This window comes from Dermacentor andersoni, chromosome 8 (assembly GCF_023375885.2).
Source record: "Dermacentor andersoni chromosome 8, qqDerAnde1_hic_scaffold, whole genome shotgun sequence".
Classification (NCBI taxonomy): Eukaryota; Metazoa; Arthropoda; class Arachnida; order Ixodida; family Ixodidae; genus Dermacentor; species Dermacentor andersoni.
This window is the reverse complement of record NC_092821.1, coordinates 40652682-40675057: the sequence shown is the minus strand read 5'-3', so window position 1 is coordinate 40675057 and position 22376 is coordinate 40652682. Positions and strand designations below refer to the sequence as shown.

Genomic DNA, 22376 nt, shown 5'->3' with positions numbered 1-22376 from the left:
GTATGTCAATTTATATTTTACATGAATTTGCTAGGTTGTGTACAGGGATTCTGAAAAAGCTGTATTTCCATATTGCTGACTTTTCGCAGACTTTAATGTAACATATCAATTTTGTTCGCTTTAGATGTTCTATGAGATGCAGTTCACAGAATTGTGCTATCATTTTTCCTTGATGAGTAACAGCGTTGTAAACTTGATAGTTTCGTTCCCTGAAAATGTTCGACATTTGCTAATTATTTATAAAAATTGACGACCTAAATAGAAAATTCGAAACCAACAGTCACTAGATCTCATGTATTTGTTTTAAATACCACAAACCTCGTCAAGTTTGGTGCAGTGCATGGTCTGCGAGAAAAACGAGTTCTCCATTTATATGTATTTAGATAGGAGCACCCGAGCTAAAGCTTCCTCTTAAACAAACTGTTCTTAGACTCTAAGAAAAGTTTACACCCTTCGGAATGTATATTTGCCACACAACAATAATCGTCATCTGTCTTGCCCGCATTTCCTTTCTTGAAAACGCTGCGCTCCTTACTATCCTGTCGGGAATGCTATGTCATGCTAATAACGCGCATAATGTTCGTTACTGGAAAGTACCGGGCTCGCCGCGTTAAAGAAAGAAAATGCGGACAAGGCAGATGACGATTATCGTCGTGTGGCAAATATACACCACAAAGGGTGCAACTGGCTTTAGAATGTATGCCTGCTTTTGTCCCCGTCTGTTCCCGCCCAGACTAGCTACGTTTTAGTGATTTTATGCCCCCATAGCTGGCAGCAACTACCACCTTCTTCACGACATCTGGCCGATGATGATTTCCCTTAATTTTCTCGTGAACATAGTAATTACTTATGCGTAAACTATACTTTTATGTAAGAGCGCATAAATCAGAGCGTATGTGCGTCCAGTGGATTTTGCTCGTCAGAAGAAATGTGCGCTAAAAGACGGCGAATTACACGGAGCGAAACAGAGATGAGATGGGCATTCCCAAAGCGAGTTCTTTACGTCGGTTGCACGTCAGTTGGTGTCGGCTGTCACTAGAGTTGCGGGCTCGAGTGGATAAGTCAGGACGTGGAGAGGAGAAGGGGGCGGGTTGAAGAGAGGGAGACGGGCTGCTGGCGACGACGGAGCCTGTCAGTGCCAGGAGCCTACAGTCTTTTCATACAATAAAGTTGAAAAATTCAAAGTGAGCAATAAGTTTCTAACAAAATAAAAAATAGGAGTATTAGCTACTATAAGATACCTAATATGGGCCGATGGATTTTGCTGACGGTAGCATTCACCGTACAAGAGTCGTCCTACTAGCAAAAAATAAATAAATAAATAAATAGAAACATTCGCTTAGATGTGTAAAAGACACGAGTGATAGCAAATCATTCGCTGGGACCATGAGACGTTAAAGAACGTAGAAAAATGCATCAATGGTCGACAATCCTCTTCCCCGATGGGTAACGATCCTTTACTAGAGTCCTCAAGTGGTCGGTTACTTATTTTTCAGGTTTCTAGCATTACGTTCACAGCGAGATGGCTGGTAGTAGTGTTTTATCATTCCTAAAAGCGTGTGCATGCTTTCTTTCTTCCAGTGAACTCTGTTTTAGGTCAATTAGAGCTAAAACAAACAACAGTTGAACGCACTATACGCCTCGATACTGCCGACCTTTTTCTTCTTTAGTCAACACTTTGTCTCAAATGTCACCTTTTCGTAGCCTCTTCTAACTAGATTCAATGTTTTCTTTTCCTTTTCGCGAAGATGCACCTAGTTAGCTGCATCTTCGCTTTCCTCCCCATAGCGCTACCCGTCTCGGTGGCTTAGCGGCAATGATGTTGCGCTGCGAAGAATGAGGTCGCGGGATCAATTCCCGCCCGCGGAGGCCGCATCAAGATGGGGGCGAAAGGCAAGAAATGCCCGTGTCCTATGCATTAAACAGCACCCTGGTGGCCAAAATTAATCCGGATCCCCCCCCCCCCTCCCCTCCCCAAGGGCGTACCTCAGAATCAAATTGTGGATTTGGCATGTGAAAACCCACAATTCTATTCCCCATAGCTCTTTGATTTCCCATTTGACTACGCATTCACCTAGGCTTGCTTTCGCACGTACAACACATGCGATAATAGCTCTGTCCCGGGAAAGCTTGTTTCTTGCTTTTCTGCACAGTCTGCGAAGGTTCTCATCCGCATTCTTCCAGCAAGCCAGCCGGCAGTTGCATTAGCATACGCAGCTGGCGTTGCATTCACCGAGATGCAACAGAGAGGACGGTAAGAGCCAACGAGGTTCTCGCCGCACTCTCTTAAGTTGACGTGGAACTGCACCTTGCATCCCTTTTCTGTAATCTAGGTGGATATTATGGGTAAGCCAAATGTACTAACGTCCTTTTAAATTTTCAAAAAGCTTTATTTAGAGTCGCAGACAAAGTCTTTAGAGAAAGTCAGAGAATGTGTCGTCTTTAAAACACACTGTCCTTGTTACAACTACTACTTGGCAGCGTAACACTACAATTAGAGCTAGAGTGGTACCATAATTATAAAAAATCCAGGATCAACGTTGGGGTGATGCCTTTACAAAGCGATGGCATGCACAATACAAATCCTTTAAACTTCAGTGACGAATGTGCCCCTAAGCCGCCATGGTGGACCTTGCAGAGAGAGCGGTACTTTTAGTTAGCATTAAAACGTGTTCTATTGCGTGACACGACATGCTTGACCTTGCAGAGACACGCGACCGCGAAACATCACAATGAGAGACCCGCAGCAAATGTCTCGGTAATGCCAAAGAATGTCTCCTACCCACTACGGGAGATTGGCCAAGAAGCAGGCGGTTTTCACAAATGGTCTTATTAAGATTATAACCGAAATGAGCCTTAAATGATCAGAGCATAATTTCGGGGACGAAAGCGTCCCTAAGTTTCTCTTTTTTTTCATTTCGTCTAGAAGAAACGCACGCTCAGCTTTTTGGAGGTAAATAGTTGCTATGAATTCAATTACGGCGTTTAGCGTGCAGAAAACGCGATTTGGTTATGAGGCACGCCGTAGTGGAATACTCCAGATTAATTTTGACCCCCAGGGGATATGTAATGTGCCCCCAGTGCACGGTATACGCGCGTTTTTTTTTTTTTTTCATTACGGCCCTGTTGTAATGCGGCCGCCGCGCCCGGGATTTGATACCGCGACCTCGTGCTTAGTAGCGATAAATCATCGCCGTTAACCCACCGCGGCCGGTAACAGTTGCTGTGCGAGGCACCTGGCGCACCATGCGTCTCAAGCGGGGCGGGGGCTTGCACGAACTTATTGCGCATGTTCAGGCATGAGTCTGTGGTCGTCTTGTAATTAGAGCTAAGAGGACGAAAATAATAAAGCATCGCGCTTCTGTGCTGGGGTGCCAAAGTTCAATACCGACCATCGCACATTTATTATTTGATTAGTTTCCTCGAAAACTAGTTATAGCTAGTTACAGCTAGTGTCGCTAAGTAGACCATAAATTGACAGAAACAGACAGACTAAAATGTGAGTCCATGGTCCAACGAAAGTTCAAATTGTTCTCCTTTGGCAATAGTTTCGCAAATATTATTCTCCTAGAGACGCCGAGCTACGAGATCAAACGTTCTTTACGCATACCTGCCGATATGACATGGAGGCTATTCAGAAAGAGTATAGTTGCAAACTTAAAAATACAAGCTCCTGAGCGTTTCATAATTAGCCTACGAGTGTTTTATAGTTTGTTCCAAATTGTTGGTACCAATGCGTAAGCGGCTCATTAATTACACAGCACACGTTGAAGCAACTGAGTGTGTGGTTCCTGGGCCTCTCAAGACGGGGGTCTTCATAACTCTGGGTCTGCTGTTGCTACTGGCTACCCAAGATACAAGCAAGTATATCCTCCTCCTTATCGTTGTCACGTCACATTATATTACTTGTGTTGCATCGGCAGTATCATGACTGCCTTTTTAGATCGTTGTCATCAAATAGGGAGTCAGAGAAGCAGCAGACATTTTTTATCAGAACCAACGCATAGTCATACCATCTGATAAGATGGCTATATCATTAGAATCCTGGACTAATGGTCTTATTTTATCCACAGCACCATTGAATTATCAGGTATATTATTCACGCAGCAGCACATACATTGGGGCTATGGTTGTCAACCGTCCCGAATTCAGCGGGACAGTCCGGACTTTTGAGTAAGTGTCCCGGTCCAGACTTGCCCTGGCTGGGATGACCAAATGGCCTGAATTTCGCTTTGTTTTTTTTATTGTAGAACAATAAATAGACAAGATTTATTTTAGATAGGAGCTCTTAGGCACCCGTTTCCGCGGCGAGCATAGGCGTCGGCGTAACCGAGCGAGCGAGCACAGCGAAAGATGAAAGCCAATGCTGAGCGCAGCGGGGGATGAAAGACGTGAGGAGGAAAGCGGAGGAGGTGGGTGCAGCGAAACCATGAGGCAGAAAGCGGAGGAGGAGGGTATGGCGAAAGGGTGAGAAGAAAAGCGTAGTGTGGCGACAATGGCTACGAGATGGCGCCAGAGTTAGCGCGCCTCGCCTGGGAGGTCTGTGGGCGGCGGCTGCAGTGAACCGCGCCCACGCGTCATCCGCGCGCTGGCTCTCGCGATATTCTAGTTAGCGAGACAGTCGCGCCACACTTTTCGCCGTTTGCCCGAGAAAGACTGTCCGCACGAGCCAATATATCGCGAAATGTAAACACGTATAAAGTTTCGCTCGAATTTCTCGATAGGGAGTATCGTAATCGTCAGTGAATTTTTGCGAAACCCGAGAGCTTGTTTGCCTATCTTTCTTTACATTCTGTTGCGCTTTGATAAAGACAAAAGCTGTTTTCTTTTGTCGTGGTTGAAATTCTGTACTAGGCACAATCTGTTCACTGTACTTCCATCCGTAATGATAGCCGTGTTAATCGGGGAACTATAATTCACCTTTGTTGTAAATCGCGGCACGGTAGGCCTAAAAAATTCTGCGGGCTCCATCTCACGATGACTGTCGACGATAATGCAGTTATCATTGAATTAATCTGCATAAAATAAATCTAGTAGCACAATGTATTGCCACTGTCTAAGCGATTTCTGCTTCAGGAGTGCACTGCAGCCGCATTCCTCTTTCGCGCTTCCCTAAGAACACTCTGTGCCATCTAGCGCCACCGCCGCGAAGCCTGCGCGTGGCCTCCAAAAGGCATGGTGCAACGGGCGTGCGAAAGTTGAGTAGGTGTCACGCGGCCGCCGGGATCATTTCTTGCGTTTCATTCCTGATGCGTTACGCCACCTTGTGGTGCTACCAAAAGGCCCGCTCGTGGCATCCGAGACGAGAAGCGTAGCGCGTCGGTGCTTGCGAACGCTGAGAATTTTTCCCTCACTTGCGGCACACTTAGCGCCGCACACACAGTGACCAAAGTAAGTGAGAAGTTAATTGAAGAGCGGCGCATGCCTAGTGCATTGAGAGTAGCCTGCTAAAATGTCAGATTGTTTTCCTTGAGAAAACCGTGTGACGTCAGTTCGATTCGGCTCAGCATCGTAGAAATTTCAGGGATCTTTCTCGCGATTGTAGAGCGGCACATTTCCCGTAGTTCATACCTAGCTACTATAGTTGGCATTAAAATGGTTCACAGTGGTGCCAATGAAAAATTCCGATTTGGAGCAATTCTTGTAGCAGTTTGGAGCAGCGAAATACAGATTTCAGAGCACCGTGAAATGAATAAGTGCCACATTCTGGACAGTGGCGTACCAACTGTTTCTCGAGTGGGGGGGGGGGGGGGGGCAAGCCGCACACGATCTCATCCCTCCCTCCCTCCCTCTCTCTCTCTGTATATATATATATATATATATATATTGCTACGGAACAATATCTGCGATCACGAAAAGGCGAGCAGTGTGAAGACGACGACGACGATTAGAAGCTAGCGCGGGCTGTCGCCTCTTGGCCAAGCGCAGCGTATTTTCTTGTAAATATACTTGTACATAGCTTTTCGTCTGCGTCTTCCTACGTGACATATATGGTGGAGGTGGACGTTCCCTGTACCTCGTCACGGAGCTTCGCAGTGGACGGTACGTCGAGCCTTCCTTGATGGCTCCCGGCGACGACAACCCGACACCGCCGGCTCCGACACCTGCTGCCACTTCGACGACCTACATCTCTCCCCGCTCCCCGTGATCCTGGCGTATTCTCGGGCAAAGATGGGGAAGACGCCGATGACTGGATCAGCCTATATGAACACGTCAGCCGCAATAACCGGTGGGACTCTACTATTATGCTCGTCAACGTCGTCTGTTACCTCGGTGGCACACCTCCAGTTTGGTATCGCACGCACGAAGATGAGCTCACCAGTTGGGATTCACTTAAGACACAGCTTCGAGACTTGTTCGGCAACCCCTACGGTCACCAACTTGCCGCGCAGAAGGCGCTTTCCGGCCGTGTGCAGACGTCAACACAGCCCTATGTCACGTAAATTCAGGACGTCTTGGCTCTGTGCCGCAAAGTTGACACCCACATGACTGAGTCAGACAAGGTTGCGCACATCCTCAAAGGCATTGCCGATGACGCCTTCAACTTTCTCGTTTGCAATAACGTAGCGGCGGTGGATGCTGTTATAAAAGAGTGCCACCGCCTGGAACTCGCTAAAAGCCGACGTATTGACCAGCAGTTTGCCCGTCTGCCCAACACCCCAGCGACATCTTCCTGTGCCGACACTCCTCGTCCCAACAACACTGCCGATGTTACAAGGATCGTCCGGCGTGAGATCGAGGCCGCCTATCCGGCTGCCTTCGACTCCAGTCACACCAATAAATCTGCAGTCACGGTCTCACTGATCCAGGCAGTTGTCCGCCAAGAGTTCGAAAACATGGGTCTCCACAACATCTGCTCGGCCCATCGTCCTGGTACCCGCCCGGCTTTTTCGATTCCGCCCCGTCCCGCATCTTCTTACCCACCACGTTTCCGCAACCCATCTGAATGGCGCACTGCTGACGACAAGCCCATTTGTTTCCACTGCCATCGAATCAGGCACATTTCTCGGCACTGTCGCAGTCGCTGGAGTTCCCCGACCCGGTCTACTTATACTGCCTATACTCTCGCCCCCCAGGTGGCCCTTCTCGTCCCTATGCCGCACGCTCCGATAACGCCGCCTCTGATTCTCCTGCACCGAACCGCTCCTATTCTCGTTCGCCTTCGCCCCAACGACGACAATTTCGCTCTCCCCTGCCCCGTCGCTCCTATTCGCCGACTCCCTTCGGACGCCGCTCCCAGCCGGAAAACTAGACGATGCAGCGCCTCGAGGTGACGCTGCATTGCTCCCTACACCGCCAAATCCTCTACTCACGTTGCACACTCATCGGAACCTTCTTGACGTGGAAGCCGACGGTGTTTCTGTGTCTGCACTCATAGACACTGGGGCGCATTTCTCCGTAATTAGCGCTGACCTTCGTAACCAGCTCAAGAAAATGATCACGCCCGCCACGACGCCTGCTGTCCGTGTCGCCAATGGCGGAAGAGCCCCCGTAATTGGTATGTGTACCGCCCGCGTCTCCTTCGCCGATCGCTCAACAATCGTGCTATTCACAGTCATCGCCCACTGTCCCAACGACATCATCCTCGCCTTAAACTTCCTCTCCACACATTCTGCTCTCATCGATTGTCCCGCTATTGCTCTCCACCTTGACCTGCCGGTTCTGGATCCCGCTGAACCACACCCCAGTCGCCTTAATTCCGTCGACTTCGTTCGCTTGCCACCTTCGGCACTGACCTACGTTGATCTAGTGTCATCCCCACCAGTCCCCGACGGTCACTACATCGCGGCTCCTATGCAAGACGTCCTCTTTACACGCGGGATTACAGTACCTCATACAGTTTTATCTATTGCGGCGAATTGCGTCTGCCTGCCAATGGTCAACTTTGGCTTGACAACACAAGTGCTGCCACGCGGGATGTCTCTGGCCCAGCTTTGTTCATTCGAGGATAACTCAGTAGCATCCATTGCAGTAGACGACACTTCATCCGATACTCCTCTACCATTGCAGTCGGCAAATTGTACCATCGCTGACTTACAGAAAATGATTGCGCCCGACTTGCCGCCCGAGCACGCTCGTGAACTCTACCGCGTTCTGTTTTCCTACCACGATATTTTTGACTTTAACGATCGTCCTTTGGCCCAAACTAGAGCTGTCAAACATCGCATTAATACCGGCGATGCCCCTCCTATTCATCGCCGCCCATATCGGGTGTCACCAGCTGAGCGTCAAGTTATTCACGCAGAAGTTCGCAAAATGCTTGCCAAGAACATTATTGAACCATCATCTAGTCCATGGGCGTCACCTGTTGTACTGGTCAAAAAGAAGGATGGCTCATGGCGCTTTTGCGCGGACTATCGGCACCTTAACAGGGTTACCAAAAAGGACGTGTATCCCCTACCTCGGATTGATGACGCTCTTGACTGCCTCCATGGTGCTCGCTATTTCTCCTCTATTGACCTTCGCTCCGGCTACTGGCAGATTGCCGTGGACGATCTCGGCCGCGAGAAGACTGCTTTTTTAACACCTGACGGTCTTTATCAATTCAAAGTGATGCCGTTCGGTCTATGTAACGCCCCTGCCACTTTTGAACGCATGATGGACTCCCTTCTTCACGGTTTCAAATGGTCCACGTGCCTGTGCTACTTGGACGACGTTATCGTATTCTTCCCAACGTTCGCTACGCACCTCTAGCGCCTCTCAGCAGTCCTGGGCGTTTTTCGTCGAGCCGGTCTGCAACTCAACGCATCGAAGTGTCAATTCGGCCGTCGCCAGATTACCGTCCTTGGACATCTCGTTGACGCGAACGGAGTGCAACCGGACCCAGGCAAGATCCATGCTGTTGCGCACTTCCCTGTTCCGAAGTGTGTCAAGGATGTGCGCAGCTTCATCGGCCTTTGTTCGTACTTCCGCCGTTTCGTGAGAAATTTCGCCGCCATAGCACGACGTGCACTAACCGAGCTTTTGAAAAAAGACGCCCCTTTCAAGTGGGGCGATAACGAGGCCTCTGCATTCTCTCATCTAATCGACATTCTCACAACGCCTCCCGTTCTGGCCCATTTCTATCCTTCTGCGCCTGCCGAAGTCCGTACTGATGTCAGCGGTCACGGAATTGGCGCAGTACTGGAACAACGCCAGCGTGGCCACGACCGTGTTATCGCTTACGCCAGCAGGCTCCTCTCACCCGCGGAGCGCAACTATTCCATCACTGAGCGTGAGTGTCTGGCCCTAGTTTGGGCGGTTGCGAAATTCCCCCCATACTTATATGGCCGACCCTTTTCCGTGGTCACAGACCATCACGCGCTTTGCTGGTTATGCTCACTGAAAGATCCTACAGGAAGACTTGGTCGCTGGGCCTTACGCCTCCAAGAATATTCGCATACTGCCACCTATAAATCTGGCCGACTATACAAGGACGCTGACTGCCTGTCTCGCTACGCGGTCGACGAGCCTGACGACGCCGACAGTAGTAGCGCCAACGGCATTTTCTCTGTGTCTGCCTTCGCTAACATCGCCGATGAGCAGTACCGAGACCTATCGCTGCGAGAACTTATTGAGCGTCTGCGCTCTACACCTACCGACACATCCGTTCGCCGATATGTCCTCCAGGGCGGCATTCTGTATCGAAGGAACTTCCTCCCTGACGGCTCTGATCTTCTTCTTGTCGTGCCAAAACAGCTACGACAGACTGTGCTCTTTGAGATGCATGATGCACCCACTGCAGGACATCTTGGGGTACCCCGCACGTACGACAGCGTCCACCGCCGCTTCTATTGGCCTGGTCTCGCTCGCTCCGTTCGACGCTATGTTGCTGCCTGTGATCCCTCCCAGCGTCGGAAAACACCTCAGGTGCTACCTGCCGGTCATCTCCAGCCGATCACCATCCCTGTGGAACCGTTCTTTCGTGTTGGATTAGACCTCCTCGGTCCCTTTCCCACGTCATCCTCTGAGAACAAATGGGTAGCCGTCGCGACTGATTACGCCACCCGATACGCTATCACTCGGGCTCTCCCTACCAGTTGCGCCATTGACGTCGCGGACTTTCTCTTACGTGACATTACCTTGCTTCATGGCGCCCCGCGACAGCTGCTTACTGACCGTGGTCGAAACTTCCTCTCGAAAGTTATCGGCGACATTGTGCGTTCCTGCTCCATTCAACACAAACTGACTACCTCATACCATCCTCAAACCAATGGCCTGACAGAGCGGTTAAACCGTACTCTTACCGATATGCTGTCCAAGTACGTTTCCAAAGACCACCACGACTGGGACATTGCCCTTCCCTACGTAACATTTGCGTACAATTCTGCCCGGCACGGCACCGCCGGATTTTCTCAATTTTATCTACTGTACGGTCGCGAACCTACCTTGCCCCTAGACACGGCACTTCCTCCTGCTGCGATCTCAACAAGCGAGTATGCGCGCGACGCCATCGCCCTCGCCGACCATGCACGCCAGCTTGCCCGTGCTCGACTGATGGCCTCACAAGCCACTCAGCAGTGTCATTACAACGCCCGCCATCGTGATGTACAGTTTTCGCCTGGTGCGCTCGTGCTCCTGTGGTCACCCTCTCGTCACGTCGGACTTTCAGAGAAGCTCCTTTCGCGATACACAGGGCCCTACCGCGTGCTGCGCCAGGTGACGCCTGTGACTTACGAAATTGCTCCTGTGGGTTCAACCTCGTCCTCTCCTTTGGCATCTAGGGATGTCGTGCATGTCAGTAGGCTCAAGGCCTACTACACTGCTTCCGAGTCCGATCTTTAGTCGCTCCGGGACGGCGCTTTTGCAGCCGGGGGTAGTGCTACGGAACAATATGTGCGATCACGAAAAGGCGAGCAGTGTGAAGACGACGACGACGATTCGTCTTCGCGCGGGCTGTTGCCTCTTGGCCAAGCGCGGCGTATTTTCATGTAAATATACTTGTACATAGCTTTTCGTCTGCGTCTTCCTACGTAACAATATATATATATATATATATATATATATATATATATATATATTGCGAATTAGTTACCTGGAAAGGCTGGTGCCAGTTATATTTATGTTCAAAAGATATAGTCCTATTTATCAATCACACATGGTGAATCATGGGGGGCCCAATAAGTTATTTGAATTTGCATTTGTTTCTTGCAGTTATATATATCACAAGATGATACAGAGAAAAAAGGCTATGGGTGCCTCACAGAGGTCCCAGATCCTGCCCAGTAGAGGCAGTACAGCGCACATAAACGGTGCACATTTGCCACAAACAATTTTCATAATGAAACAAAGAGGTTTGTACAGCACATATGTATCGCTAGTTTATTTAACTGTACTGTAGAGGTAATACGCAACGACGTACAATCAACATAAATTACTTGCAATATTCGCAAGAAAAAAAGACAGCAGATGTGTGCGACCTTGAAGAATTAGAACCCGATTTCCAGTGAGCGCGTTTTTTTCAAACAGTTCCAATAAATGTTTCAGTTTCTTGTAATTATGTCACGTACTTTATAATGTTGTCCGTATATATATGACTGTTCCGTTTTCTTAGTACGGCATTTCAGTAAGGCTTTAGAAAGGCACTTTCATAAGGCATTCGACAGAATAGTTCATTATTTACGGATTCAAAAACTTAGAGATAATAATCTTCCTAACATTATAGTTTCTTGCATAGCAGCTTATCTTTTGGATCGCGTGCAGTTTGCCACAATTGAAGGTAAGAGCTCCAGCTGTCTTCCCGTTACATCCGGTGTACCCCAGGTAGGGTCCTGGGGCCATTACGTTTTCTACTCTACGTAAGTGTCATTGTCACCGTTGTGAACCCAGATACACAAATTAGATTTTTTGCGGGCGACTGCATCTTATTTATGGAAATATCTTCAGTACATGACCAGACCAAACTTGATCTAAGCTTACACAATATACAAGAATGGCGTGATGGGTCGAGCATGGTCTTAAACAAAGACAAAACAGTCTGCCTTCGTTTTAATCGCAAGAAAAGCCCTTTAAAATATCAATACACAATGCCCGCTTCACCGTTAGAGGGAGCTGAAAAATTATAACTAAGTAGGCGTGGCATATTCTAATAACCTCTCCTGGAATTTACATATCAGTAATATTTGTTGTTAAGCCTTCCATAAACTTTTCTTCTTAAAAACACAAACTGAGAAATTCACCTGCCAGCACAAAATTAAGTTATTTCACTTTTATCAAGCCAAACTAAAGTACGCTTGCATTACATGGGATCCATACACTAAACATAACATTAAAATCATGCAGATAATTCAGAGACAGGCTGTTCGTTTTATTTATTTTAAGTTTAAGAGCACCGATTCCCTCACACAGCTAAAAAATGGTGTCAGACGACATTCCCTTCCTCGAGACTTATTTTAAGTTTAAGAGCACCGATTCCCCCACACAGCTAAAAAATGGTGTCAAACGACATTCCTCTCCTCGAGACACGGAGACAGGCGCTTCGCCTAAATTTTCTACATCAGCTAATTAACCGTTAATTATTCTCAGACACCTCGGTATACGTGACCCCTTCGTCCACAAGGCGTACATGTCATGATCACACATATACATTAACCTCTCATTTCGCCAGGACAAATACATACAAATTTTCTTTCTTCGTCAGAGCAGTGTCTGAGTGGACTCCCGACTTCCTATGTATTAAAACCCTCCTAATGAAGTACATTACTCGTATGTTCTCTGTTATGCATATTTATTTGTGTTTATTGTATTGTATCTAGATTTCTATATTTGCGTTTTTTTTTGCTTGCCTTGTTTCTTATTTGCCTTGTACGTTTGAGTGCCCTTCATGCAAGGATTGATGTGTGCTCTGCGGTGAGTTATAAATAAAATGAAATAAAATAAAGATTTGCCCGCTTTGGAGCTCTTCAAGCTGGGAATTTTAAAAAAGGCAATAGTTTGTCAACACACATGTTACTTCGCCATACCATTTACCATGGTGTCCTCCCCGCCCTCCCGTCCCTCAGTCAATTTCCGCTAGATTTGATATCGGTTGGTTTCACAGTTCTCCCGGAGCAACGGGGTAAATTCCTTTAGTCACGAAACGCATTGATAAAGCTCCGGATTGCTTGCATGCGAAATTTATGGCAAATGTCCTAATTATTCCCCTGCCTTTGAAGTTTACCTACATATTGCCCAAAACATGCCCTTTATGTCTGCCAAATATTAACAAAATGTGTTTTATAGTTCACCGATGGCACCGATCAAACCAAGTCTGAACATCTTATGACACCTGAATATAGGGAAGGGAAAACGACGACTCAGTAATTATTTGCGACGCTTCTAAACGGACGAGGAATGGAAAAATTTTGTCTCACTTTGTATTTAACATGTCCCCCCTACCCTTTCGACAAAATATAAACATGTTGGAGCCTTCAGATATGTCGGGACACTGGGAAGTATGGCTGATAGCGACTATATCACAGGCTCTAACAGTTGAATAAGAGATTTTTACATAGGCTGTGTTTGATCCAACCGTTATTAACTTCGCACACAGAGTTTCCGTAGCGTAACACCAATTTTTGCTAAATTTGGCTTTGGTGGCTTTTATATATAGTTCTGCCTGGGCAGCGGGTTCCATACTTCCCCGCTCGTCAGACACGCTCATAACAATCTAGAGTGCTTGCATACGCATTTTATTGCGAAATCCCCAAACACCCATCTATTTTAAACTTAACCTACACATCACCCATTATCTTGTCCTTACAGTCACCGAACATAACGAAGCTGCCTCCTTCACTGAGGAGACCAGGCGAAACCAATATATCGCTCATCAAGAAGAAAAAAAAAACGACGAGGTTTGAATAATTATTTGTAACGCTTCTAAGTATAGCAGAAACGCTAAAACTACGCGAGATATTGCACTTAAAATGCCGAATATTCCTTCAAAGTATAATATACCTCAAACGCAGAGTTCTCTTGGGACATAGGGAAACCTAGCTTATAGCAGCAGCGTGATACTTTCGAACACTTGCTTACATTTTTTTAACGCTGTGTTTGATCAACACACGCTTACCATCGCACTTAAACTTGGCGTATCCTTATGTTCACAAAATTTGACCTCAGTTGTAGTTGTAGTTATGACTGCGCAGCCGTCTAACAATTACACCGCTCGTAAAACAGGACAATAACGCTATGGACCACTTGCATGCATATTCTACAGAAATATGAGCATTTAGGCCACCCATTTGAAACATTGCCTACATATTGGACATACCATGCCCTTAATTTTTCTCAGATATAAACAAGATGCCTTGTTTAGCTCCCAAAGGACATCGTACAAATAAACTACGAATATCGTATGACTCACAAAAACACTGCAAAAGCGGGGGTTTAGTAGACAAATTTGAAACACTCATGCTGTTGTTTTAGGAGTCTGGGAAGCATTTCGCTTAAAGACAGTATGACACCATGGAATGCTTCAGTGAGCAACTTTCTACAAAGGCTGTGATGAATCTACACAGAATAAGCATATATCGCTCGTCAGTCAGAACATTGATTCGTACTTCGAATAAGTATAAACACCATGCCACGCGTATAGATATATATTACCGAGGATACCGAGGCAAAAAAACTAAATACCGTGCATAACGCATAAAAATTGGGAGGCAGTGACTTTTCAGTAAATGTTTTCAAAGTACATAAGGAACCTACACAGCGCAAATTTTCCGTACACGTCACCAAAAATTGGTCCCAATTTTTGAAGATACGAAATATCTGCTGTTTCGCTCCTGCGGGGAAGCAATAGTCTTGCTCGTATTTATAAACAGCCTGTAAACAAAACTGTCAAATTAAGAAGTGACGCATGCAGAAAAAATTCGAGTGAGTGTTCTATTGGTATTGAAATGGCTCTGCACGTTCGACCAAAGTCATTTTCTTGAGCATATCTACGATAAGTCGTGATTACACAATAAAATTAGACAGTCGCACCTGCAAGAGGTTTGATTTCATTTTGGATGGTGATAAGATACTGAGACTGAAACACTATGTAGGCTATCTCTGGACAGAGATTAAATAGTTCCAGCAATTGATTATTCAACGATTTCACGCCGTAGGGCGTACCAGTCGTTGGGCGCGGCTGATTATAATGTTTTATCCTGTCCTTCCACTCACCGGCAGATGAAGTGGTCCCAAAAAAACTGAGCATGATGCAAGTTGCGCAAGCTGACATTTGTTTGGACGGGTACTGCCCAGCGCCAGGCGCTCTCCGAAACGCGAGCATGTATGGCGAATCCCGCGCGTCGTCCGTTACAAGGCATCCCTAGAAGGCACAAAAGCCAATCCTCGCTGCCCAAACAGGTAGATGCGTAGCAAAGAAAACCATTACTTATGTGGTCACTCTATTAAGAAAGAAAATGTAGCTTCAGCTGTAGTTGTGTTCGACTTGTGAAAAGGTGAGAAAGGAGGTCGTACAGGCTGAAACAGACCGGCTAGTTTCATTGATGGAACATTGCGACAGTGGCAATCTGTAGAACTCCTGACGTACTGCTTCGCGGTTTTTGTGAGTTTTCGCAAGTAGTACTCTTGCTTCATCCTTGCCAGAGTACGCGTAAAAAATTCCCGGGCGTTGGTTCGTCGTGGCGTGCACAAGAAGCGTGGCGTGCACAAGAAGCGGGAACAACGAGTAGAAAAACGGTTTCCGTAGGATGAAAGTTCCACTTGTATAGGATGTCGCTGCGTAGGCACAAGAGGACAAGTGACGCGCGAACTGCATCAGGGTTTGTTGGCGGCGTCCTTCAAGGCATTGAATTAAGAGTTTGGGCTCGGAATCTTGGCGTTGCTGTTGAGCCAGGTTTAAATATTGAAGAGTACAAAGAAAACCACAGTCCTCGTCAGTATCTAGGGGCACGGGTTCGATGGGGGCGCGAGAGAGAGAATCGGCATCGATGTGTTTCTGACCAAACTTACAGATTGTCAGACCAGACCTGATTGTCACATCAAATTTCTGCAGCCGAAGGCACCATCTTGGGAGATGGCCTGCAGGATCATTGAGATTCACCAACCTGCAGAGAGAGTGGTGGTCGCTGACGACTCGGAAGGGTCGTCAGTGCAAATGTGGCCGGAACTCCTGGATAGCCCGCACGACCGCCAGACATTCTTCTTCAGTTGCTGAGTAGTTCTTTTCAGCAGCAGATAATGTGCGGCTAACATAGGCAATGACGCGTTCTACATCAGCTACGTAACATACGTAGTTTTCTTCCCAAACGCGTGCTCCTGTCTATCTAGAACAATCATCCGGCAGTAGTGTACTGATACTAAAAGAAATATGGCTCACTGACGACATTTTAGGTACGGAGGCACTGGCTGACTTGCCGAACTTTTACATTTTTCGCCACGACCGCATGAATGCACGTGGCGGGGGCGTACTCATCGCCACCAACAAAGAACTATCATGCTCTTTAATCAGTATATCTTCGCAACTGGAATCACTATGAGTAATGTGCCTTGCCCCATAGAGTTTCCTACAAAAATTACTAGAGGGAACTCTGGCGCTGCAGTCGTTGTCCTACCATGGGAATGATGGGAAGTACATGGATTTGTCTGATCTTCGTGCTTGTGGATTCAGACGTTCTTGTGGCTTCGTATATTACGCTATATAAATCTTATTGTCGTATATTTCAGCGCAATCTATATTCTTCGAACTGCAGAAGACGCCGGGAACGCGAACAATTGCTATTAATTGCAACGATTGAGCTTGTCCACGTGGCCAAATCGAAACGCGTCAAGCGTCTCAAGGCACTGGCATGCCCGCGATAAATTCATAAGGGCGTTTCATTCGGTTGTCGATGCATGCGTCCGTGGCTTAATGGTTTCAATATCAGGCTTGTGGGCTAGAGTCCCTGTGTTCGAATCCTGCCGTCGGGCATTTTTAATGATGTTTATTTAATTATTTATTGCGCAATATACTGTTGAAAATGACGAGTTTACAGTCACAAAGCCGTTTGAAGCCAAAAGAACGAAGTTTAGGCAAATCCATGTGCTTCCCATAATTCCCATGCTGGGACAAGCGCTCCCATTGCAGCTCCCGTAGACACTAGCGCCAGAGTTCCCTCTAGTAATTTTCGTAGGAAACTCTATGCCGTGCCCCTGCCGAAGCAATAATACTCGGGGTATGCTACAGGCCCCCTCGAACTGATCCGGATTTCGCCCTCGAACTTAATGAAATAAGATCCCAGCTTAACTAAAAAACACCCCAATGCACATATCCTCCTTTATGGAGACTTCAACTTCCCTAGCATCAATTGGCTCAATCAGGCTTCACTAGTTTCAGGAAATACTGAAGCAAGAAAATTTATCAATCTTTGTCTCAACTTTGACCTCATCCAACAAGCAACATAACCGCCGCGCGTCACTTGTGAATCCTCAAACATTCTAGACCTTGTACTAACGAATAGCCCCGAAAGCTTAACATCTATCGTATATTTACGGGAAATCCGCGATCACAAAGTTATTCCATACCACATTTAATTTCGTCCCCAAAACACGACACGTCTTTCGCAAAAGAATTCACTTGTACGATAAGGCTAACTCTGAAGCAATTAATAATGAATTACGATACTTGCTGCCTGTTTTCGAATCCAGTCTCGGTTCCCGTTCTCTCAATGACACCTGGCTAGTGCTTAAGGACAAAGTTACTCACCTGACTAACCTGATTAATAAATTCATCCCCACGGTGAGCTTTCTTGCCAATAAAAATAAACCATGGTTTTGTAGAAGCTTAAAAGCACTCGAAAATAAGAAAAAGCGCCTTTTTCGTACTGCGAAATGTGATGGAAGTCAGAGCGCATGGGACAGGTACTATTCTGCGGAAGACGCTTACTATACTGCAATTCGGAAAGCGAAAGAGACATGCTATCATAATGACTTATCTAAAATTCTAAAAACTAACCCTAGAAAATTTTGGGAAGTCATAAATCCGCAACTAACACATGATGTCACACTTACAAACGATAAAGACGAAATTATAAGCGACGCTATTTGTGCTGATACCTATAACATCGCGTTTTCCTCCGTGCTCACTGAAGAAGCCGACTTGCCTCTTCCTACGCCACCTACTACGTCATTGCCAATGATGGCCCCTGTTGAAATTTTTGTGGCTGGCATTTAATCACTCATTGACAAATTAAAACTTCCATCATCGGCTGGTGTCGACGATATCAACTCCAAACTGTTAAAAAATACTAAAGTAATTATTGCAGTGTATTTTTCGATGCTCTTCTCACTTTCACTCGAAACAGGAGTTTTACCAGACGACTGGAAGGAGGGAAAGGTCATTCCAGTTCACAAATCAGGTAACAAACAGTCCCCCCTAAATTACCGCCCCATTTCTCTAACAAGCATCCCATGCAAAATCATGGAACACGTCATATACTCTCACATTATGCACTTCCTTGACATTAACAATTTTTTTTCATCCTTCCCAGCACGGATTTCGTAAATCTTTATCTTGTGAAACCCAACTTGGTATATTTCTTCATTATCTACATTCTAATCTGGACCACAACCTTCAGACCGATGCAGACTTTCTCGACTTCGCAAACGTATTCGATACAGTACCACATAAACGCTTTATACTAAAACTCTCCCAGCTGAATTTGCACCCTAACATTCTCGCATGGATCACAGCATTTCTCAACAAACGCTCCCAGTTTGTTTCAATTAAAAATAGCCGTTCTAGCTCTCTCCCAGTAACATCCGGCGTCCCCCAAGGATTTGTATTCGCACCCCTCTTATTCCTCATATATATTAACGACCTGCCCGTACATGTGTCCTCCCATATCCGTTTATTTGCCGACGATTGCGTCATCTATCGCACAATTACAAAAATTTCTGATAGAACTGCACTCCAACATGACTTTAACCTTGTACAACAGTGGTGTGATCTTGGGCTAATGAAGCTTAATCCTACTAAATGCAACCTCGTTTCCTTTCAACGCAAGCTTAATCCCCTTATCATTCTTATACCTAATCTCTCACTCCACTGTGGAACAAGTTAAATCATACAAATACCTAGGCGTCACCTTATCGTCTGACCCTTCATGGAACGCACACATCAGCAATATCATATCATCTGCGAACAGATCCCTCGGTTTTTTTAAAGCGTCATTTGCGTCACGCATCATCAGTCATAAAACTTCTCGCGTACAAATCACTCATCAGATCGAAACTAGAATAGACAGCGCCCATCTGGAGCCTGCACCAGGGCTGACTTTAGAAACGAACTAGAATCTGTACAAAATCGTGCTACTAGATTCATGCATTCTTCATATTCATAAGAAGTAAGCATATCATCCCTAAAACGTAAAACTGATCTTGCTAATCTTTCTGTGCGTCTCCGCATCGCCAGTGTTTGTTTCACAAATTGTTTCACAGTTCCCTCAATCAAGCACCGTATATCATCCCACCTGCGCGCATATCTCCCCGTATGCCCCCTCCTTACTCAACCGCACGCGCACGTGCTCGCACCGCTACTTTTGCAGCCTCATTTTTTCTTCGCCCAGCAGTGGACTGGAATGGCCTTCCCCATGACATTGCAGCCATCACGTGTTCATCAACTTTTGCGGACAACTTAACTGCATTTGTTTGTCATGAAGATCACTCTCTGTAAACTTTATTTGTCAGCCCACCCCTTATGTAATACCCCTTAACCGGGGTGTTTAAGGTAATAAAGTGATGTGAAATGAAGCTTGAAATTATACGACTTTCGCTCCGAGACCGACGTTGCTAGCATCAGCATGCACTTCTGTGTCGGCCTCTGTGTCAAAGTGACCGAGGATCGGCGGTGTCAGTAAACGTCGCTGAAGGTCCTGAAAAGCGTTGGATTGTGCCGGGCCCCAAACAAATGTGACGTTTTCATGAGTCGTTGAAAAGGTTCGGCAATCTCAGAAAGATTGGGCGCAAAACGGCGGAAATACGCACAAAGCCCTAAAAATCGGCGGACATCGTGCTTTGTCTTCGGTATCGAGAACAAAGCAATTTCCATGGCTTTGTCAGGGTCAGGGCGAACGCCGGCGCTGCTGAAATTATGACCACGCACAAATTTATGCTCCTCGTATCCAAAGTGACATTTTTCGAGCTTCAAAGACATGTCGGTGGTGTAGATGGCCTGAAAAACCGCGTCAAGCCGCTCGAAGTGTTGCTCAAACGTGGTAGAAAAAAGAACTAGATCGTAACAACTAGGCTAAACACAAGTGCCATTTGAGGTCAGATAACACTGTGCCCACCATGCGTTAAAATGTGGCCGGAGAACACAATCCAAAAGGGAGGACCTTGAATTCATAGAGACCGCCGTTTTTTCCTGGTCCCGTTCATCAACTTCAATCTGGCAGTACCCACTACGCCGATCCATCGAAGAGAAGTAACGGGCATGTCGCAGGCGGTCCAAAGAGTTGTCCATACGCGGAAGGGTATAGACGTCTTTTTTCGTGGTCTTGTTGAGTTTGCGATAATCGGAACAGAGTCGTAGTGTCATTGCCGGTAATGACACGTGCTAGTAACGCTGGAAACCGAGGACAAAGAAGCTTGTTTGGTAGCTGCTACCAAAAACCAGCAGTAAACGACCGTTAGCTTAGAACTGACGGCTTGCCAATGGACTGTATTGTTATGGAAGACCTTGGAGGCGACAGCTACTTCGATGGATTCCTGCTGTCGCCTAGCTACTGGCGTTGGTAGCTCCTGGTTCAGGAGAAGCAGGCGTAGGGTGTATGCGTACCCAGCATGTCCACCAGTTTGTCGCTGAAGGAAAATGCAAGCAGTCAGTTGATGATGATGATGATGATGATGTCCTTGATGAGTCTGGCACTTACCCACTCTCGGGGATTGGCCAAGAGTCGGGCAGACTTTGCTTATGTGTTCAGAAAATGAAGTTAGAAATCTATAATTTTGTTACATAAATTTAAGCGAGGAAAATTGAAAACTGTTCAGTAGACTGTCATGCTATGAAGAGGAAAAAAATATCTATAATAGATATGACGCAATAGAGGAGGAATGAAAGGAATAATACGATCAACAATGAAATCGGTTTGATTCAATAATAAATTTTTCTAAGGCGAAGCACACATTCCTGTGTGAGTGCCCAAGCACAGACGCTCCGAAAGACAGCAGTACCGGAATGTTCAATGGCAGGCGGAGCTTTCGCACTGTAATTTCTAATGTCATTTTCCTCATGGAGGAGAAACGCCGGCATTCCAGTCAGCAGTGTTCAATCGTCTGTAATGCGTTGTAAAAATGGCGCAATGACGATATTGCCAGACCAGATCGGTGCATGTAAAAATTTAGAGATGGTACTCGACAACGTAGTCTCGTTAATGTGACTTCAGTTTGTCTTGTTTTGCAAAATTTCCTGCTCCAAGGGAATTGTAAGTGGTGCAGTTCCAAGGATGATTTAAGGTTTGATTGTGATGTTAAAAGGATGTATCTTCTGAACCTGGCGGACGTGATAAAACCCACCGTTGGAAGAAGGGGAAGCAGCGGGCCGCTGATAGAAGCCTTGGCCAAGCTGTCTGCCACCTCATTCATAAATATGCCTTTGTGCCCAGGTACCCATATTAATCGTAAACTTGGCAAATGACTTGGAGCCAGTGAGTACAAAGTTTTTAGTATGTGTGACTCGCCGGGAGCAGTAAGTGCACAGTGATAAAGAATCTGTGATCATTACCGCGGTTGTCCTGGAAGATTGTAGCTTTCGTAAAGCTTGGACAACAGCTAGGAATTCCGCTAGATATATTGGAGTGAAGTCGGGAAGCCGAATAGAAAAAGACCAATCCAATGATGATGAAAAAATTCCAACTCCTGTCTTTTCCTCACTCTGCGAAGCATCCGTTGCTATAATTACGTTAGTGTGGAGTTGATTCAAATGATCCTGGAGTAAGCCGTTAAGAATATGCGAGGGAAGCTGCTTTGCATTATTTGGGTATACTCATCATAAGTATTCTTTAAAACTGATGGTAGCGCTAAAAAGGACGGACACACGTTTCCTCGTCGTCGTGTCGTCTTTTCATCGTGTGTCCGTCCTTTTCAGCGCTACCATCAGTTTTAAAGAATGCATCACCAACTAGCCCAGCACCAAGTTTTATTGAAGTATATTCATCATAAGTAATAACTAGTGAATTTGAGATGCTGTTTTCCATGATTACATCATTTATATTTACGTCTAACGGATTCAATAACGATTGTGATATAATGACTTGTGGCGTGTGAAACCGTGGCCATCTGACTCCAAAAAATTCGGCTCGTTGTTTGATGAAGATGGACTGGGACCTTCTTAGTGGGGATTCATAGAGCCTTATGAATGTTTGAATGGTGAGTATTTTAAATCTCATTTCAAGGGAAGGTAATCGTGATTTCTTGCAGAGCACAGCTTT

The 22376-nt window shown here is 46.3% G+C and overlaps 1 long non-coding RNA gene across 1 annotated transcript in view; it reads left to right on the top strand.

Annotated features, from left to right (window-relative positions):
- Positions 1–2217: 2217 nt before the first annotated feature.
- LOC129383500 (uncharacterized) overlaps positions 2218–22376 on the top strand; it is a 78146-nt gene continuing 57987 nt past the window's right edge. The window contains exons 1-2 of the long non-coding RNA XR_011896267.1: positions 2218–2346; positions 3762–3860. This is a non-coding gene — a long non-coding RNA (uncharacterized lncRNA). The remainder of the gene's footprint in view (positions 2347–3761; positions 3861–22376) is intronic.